Here is a 6,000-nt window from a genome sequence, read left to right on the forward strand (position 1 = left end):
AAATTGCATCGGAATTAAATACAAAAGGCACAATGCCGACTTAAGTGCAAGACGACTGACTCTTCTTACTGAATATAATTTGAACCATTCCTGTGACACTAGTTATAGATTCCGATGCTTCACTCCTGGTTTACTGTATCCCTTGGACCTCCTTATTGACAATGAAACACAGATATTGCATCGGAATTAAGTACAAAAGGCACAATGCCGACTTAAGTACAAGGAGACCGACTCTTCTTACTGACTATGTTTTGAACCATTCCTGTAACACTACTTATAGATTCCGGTGCTTCACTTCAGGTTTACTGTATCCCTCGGACCTTCTTATTGACGATGAAACACAAAAATTGCATCGGAATTAAATACAAAAGGCACAATGCCGACTTAAGTACAAGAATACTGACTCTTCTTTCTGTCTATGTTTTGAACCATCCCTGTGTCACTAGTCATAGATTCCGATGCTTCACTCCAGGTTTACTGTACCCCTTGGACTTTCTTATTGACGATGAAACACAGAAATTGCATCGGAATTAAATACAAAAGGCACAATGCCGACTTAAGTACAAGAAGACTGACTCTTCTTACTGACTATGTTTTGAACCATTCCTGTGACAGTAGTTATAGATTCCGATGCCTCACTTTAGGTTTCCTGTATCCCTCTGACCTTCTTATTGACGATGAAACACAGAAATTGCATCAGAATTAAATACAAAATTGACAATGCCGAATTAAGTACAAGAAGACTGACTCATCTTACTGTCTATGTTTTGAACCATTCATGTGAAACTAGTTATAGATTTCGATGCTCCACTCCAGGTTTACTGTCTCCCATGGACCTTCTTATTGACAATGAAACACAGAAATTGCATCGGAACTAAATACAAAAGGCACAATGGCGACTTAAGTACAAGAAGACTGACTCTTCTTACTGACTATGCTTTAAACCATACATGTGACAATAGTTATAGGTTCCGGTGCTTCACTTCAGGTTTACTGTATCCCTTGGACAGTCTTTTTGACGATGAAACACCGAAATTGCATCGGAAATTAATACAAAAGGCACAATGCCGACTTAAGTACAAGAAGACTGACTCTTCTTACTGACTATGTTTTGAACCATTCCTGTGACACTAGTTATAGATTCTGATGCTTCACTTCAGGTTTACTGTACCCCTTGTATCTTCTTATTGACGATGAAACATAGAAATTGCATCGGAATTAAATACAAAAGGCACAATGCCGACTTAAGTACAAGAAGACTGGCTCTTTTTACTGACTATGTTTTGAACCATTCCTGTGACACTAGTTATAGATTCCGATGCTTCACTTCAGATTTACTGTATCCCTCTGACCTTCTTATTGACGATGAAACACAGAAATTTCATCGAAATTAAATACAAAAGACACAATGCACACTTGAGTACAAGAAAACTGACTCTTCTTACTGTCTATGCTTTGAACCATTCCTGTGACACTAGTTATAGATTCCGATGCTTCACTCCAGGTTTACTGTATCCCTTGGACCTTCTTGGTGACGATGAAACACAGAAATTGAATCGGAATTAAATAAACAAGGCACAATGACGAATTAAGTACAAGAAGACTGACTCTACTTACTGTCTATGTTTTGAACCATTCCTGTGACACTAGTTATAGATTCATATGCTTCACTCCAGGTTGACTATATCCCTTGGACCTTCTTATTGACGATGAAACACAGAAATTGCATCGGAATTAAATACAAATTGCACAATGCCGACTTAAGTACAAGAAGACTGACTCTTCTTACTATGTCTTGAACCATTCCTGTGACACTAATAATAGATTCCGATGCTTCACTTCAGGTTTAATGTATCAGTCTGACTTTCTTATTGACGATAAAACGCAGAAATTACATCGGAATTTAATACAAATGCACAACGCCGACTTAAGAACAAGAAGACTGACTCTTCTTGCTGTCTAAGATTTGAACCATTCCTGTGACACTAGTCATAGATTCCGATGCTTCACTTCAGGTTTACTGCATCCCTCTGCCCTTCTTATTGACGATGAAACACAGAAATTGCATCGGAATTAAATACAAATTGCACAACGCCGACTTAACTACAAGAAGACTGACTCTGCTCACTGTCTATGATTTGAACCATTTCTGTGATACTAGTAATAGAACTCGATGCTTCACTTCAGGTTTTCTGTATCCCTTGGACCTTCTTATTGACGATGTAACACAGAAATTGCATCGGAATTAAATACAAAAGGCACAATGCCGACTTAAGTACTAGAAGACTGACTCTTCTTACTGACTATGTTTTGAACCATTCCTGTGACACTAGTTATAGACACTGATGCTTCACTTCAGGTGTACTGTATCCTTAGGACCTTCTTATTGAAAATGAAACACAGAAATGGCATCGGAAATAAATACAAAAGGCACATTGCCGACTTAAGTACAAGGATACTGCCTCTTTTTACTGACTGTGTTTGAACCACTCCTGTGACACTAGTTACAGATTCCGATGTTTCACTCCAGGTTTACTGTATCCCTTGGATCTTCTTATTGACGATGAAGCACAGAAATTGCATCGGAATTAAATACAAAAGGCACAATGCCAACTTAAGTACAAGAAGACTGGCTCTTCTTACTGACTATGTTTTGAACTATTCCTGTGACACTAGCTATAGATTCCGAGGCTTCACTTCAGGTTCACTGTATCCCTTTGACCTTCTGATTGACGATGAAACACAGAAATTGCTTCGGAATTAAATAGAAAATGCAAAATGCCGACTTAAGTACAAGAACACTGACTCTTGCCACTGTCTATGATTTGAACCATTCCTGTGTCACTAGTTATAGATTCCGATGCTTCACTTCAGGTTTACTGTATCCCTTGGACCTTCTTATTGACGATGAAACACAGAAATTGCATCGGATTTAAATAAAAAAGGTACAATGTCGACTTAAGTACAAGAAGACTGACTCATCTTATTGTCTATGATTTGAACCATTCCTGTGACACTAGTTACAGATTCCGATGCTTCACTCCAAGTTTACTGTATCCCTTGGACCTTCTTATTGACGATGAAACACAGAAATTGCAACGGAATTAAATACAAATGGCACAATGCCGACTTAAGTACAAAAAGACTGACTCTTCTTCTGTCTACGTTTTGAACCATTCCTGTGACACTAGTTATAGATTTCGATGCTTCACTTCAAGTTTACTGTATCCCTCTGACCTTCTTATTGACGATGAAAGACAGAAGTTGCATCGGAATTAAATACAAAAGGCACAATGCCGGATTAAGTACAAGAAGACTGACTCTTCTTACTGTCTATGTCTTAAACCATTCATGTGACACGAGTTATAGATCTGATGCTTCACTCCAGGTTTACTGTATCCCTTGGACCATTTTATTGACGATGAAACACAGAAATTGCATCGGAATTAAATACAAAAGGCACAATGCCGACTTAAGTACAAGAAGACTGGCTCTTCTTACTGACTATGCTTTGAACCACTCCTGTGACACTAGTTACAGATTCCGATGCTTCACTCCAGGTTTACTGTATCCCTTGGACATTCTTATTGACGATGAAAGACAGAAATTGCATCGAAATTAAATACAAAAGGCACAATGCCGACTAAAGTACAAGAAGACTGGCTCTTCTTACTGACTATGCTTTGAACCATTCCTGTGACACTAGTTATAGATTCCGAGGCTTCACTTCAGGTTCACTGTATCCCTTGGACCTTCTTATTGACGATGAAACACAGAAATTGCATCGGTATTAAATAGAAAATGCAAATTGCCGACTTAAGTACAAGAAGACTGACTCTTCCTACTGTCTATATTTTCAACCATTCCCGTGACACTAGTTATAGACTCTGATGCTTCACTTCAGGTTTACTGTATCCCTCTGACGTTCTTACTGACGATGTAACACAGATATTGCGTCGGAATTAAATACAAATGGCACAATGCCGAAATAAGTTTAAGAAGACTGACTCGTCTTACTGTCTATGTTTTGAACCATTCCTTTGACACTAGTTATAGATTCCGATGCTTCACTCTAAGTTTACTGTATCCCTTGGACCTTCTTATTGACGATGAAAGACAGAAATTGCATCGGAATTAAATAGAAAGGGCACAATGCCGACTTAAGTACAAGAAGACTGACTCTTCCTACTGTCTATGTTTTGAACCATTCCTGTGACACTAGTTACAGATTCCGATGCTTCACTTCAGGTTGACTGTATCCCTCTGCCCTTCTTATAGACGCTGAAACACAGAAATTGCAACGGAATTAAATACAAATGGCACAATGCCGACTTAAGTACAAGAAGACTGACTCTTCTTCTGTCTATGTTTTGAACCATTCCTGTGACACTAGTTATACATTTCGATGCTTCACTTCAGGTTAACTGTATCCCACAGACCTTCTTATTGACGATGAATCACAGAAATTGCATCGGAATTATATAAAAAAGGCACAATGCCGTCTTATGTACAAGAAGACTGACTCTTCTTACTGACTATGTTTTGAACCATTCCTGTGACACTAGTTATAGATTCCGATGCCTTACTTCAAGTTTACCGTATCCCTCTGACCTTCTTATTGACGATGAAACACATAAATTGCATCGGAATTAAATACAAAAGGCACAATGCCGGATTAAGTACAAGAAGACTGACTCTTCTTACTGCCTATGTTTTGAACCATTCATGTGACACGAGTTATAGATCTGATGCTTCACTCCAGGTTTACTGTACCCTTGGACCTTCTTATTGACGATGAAACACAGAAATTGCATCGGAATTAAATACAAAAGGCATAATGGCGACTGAAGTACAAGAAGACTGACTCTTTTTACTGACTATGTTTTGAACCATTCATGTGACACTAGTTATAGATTTCGATGCTTCACTTCAGGTTCACTGTATCCCTCTGACGTTCTAATTGACGATGAAACACAGAAATTGCGTCGGAATTAAATACAAATGGCACAATGCCGAATTAAGTACAAGAAGACTGACTCGTCTTACTGTCTATGCTTTGAACCATTCCTTTGACACTAGTTATAGATTCCGATGCTTCACTCTAGGTTTACTGTATCCCTTGGACCTTCTTATTGACGATGAACACAGAAATTGCATCGGATTTAAATAAAAAAGGAACAATGTCGACTTAAGTACAAGAAGACTGACGCATCTTACTGTCTATGATTTGAACCATTCCTGTGACACTAGTTATAGACTCTGATGCTTCACTTCAGGTTTACTGTATCCCTCTGAGGTTCTTATTGACGATGAAACACAGAAATTGCGTCGGAATGAAATACAAATGGGACAATGCCGAAATAAGTTTAAGAAGACTGACTCGTCTTGCTGTCTATGTTTTGAACCATTCCTTTGACACTAGTTATAGATTCTGATGCTTCACTCTAAGTTTACTGTATACCTTGGACCTTCTTATTGACGATGAAACACAGAAATTTCATCGGAATTAAATAGAAAAGGCACAATGCCGACTAAAGGACAAGAAGACTGACTCTTCCTACTGTCTATGCTTTGAACCATTCCTGTGACACTAGTTATAGATTTCGATGCTTCACTTCAAGTTTACTGTACCCCTCTGACCTTCTTATTGACGATGAAACACAGAAATAGCATCGGAATTAAATACAAGAGGCACAATGCCGGATTAAGTACAAGAAGACTGACTCTTCTTACTGTCTATGTTTTGAACATTTCATGTGACACGAGTTATAGATCTGATGCTTCACTCCAGGTTTACTGTATCCCTTGGACCTTGTTATTGACGATGAAACACAGAAATTGCATCGGAATTAAATACAAAAGGCGCAATGCCGACTTAAGTACAAGAAGACTGGCTTTTCTTACTGACTATGCTTTGAACCACTCCTGTGACACTAGTTACAGATTCCGATGCTTCACTCCAGGTTTACTGTATCCCTTGGACCTTCTTATTGTCGATGA

This window comes from Schistocerca serialis, unplaced genomic scaffold, assembly GCF_023864345.2.
Source record: "Schistocerca serialis cubense isolate TAMUIC-IGC-003099 unplaced genomic scaffold, iqSchSeri2.2 HiC_scaffold_1417, whole genome shotgun sequence".
NCBI lineage: Eukaryota > Metazoa > Arthropoda > Insecta > Orthoptera > Acrididae > Schistocerca > Schistocerca serialis.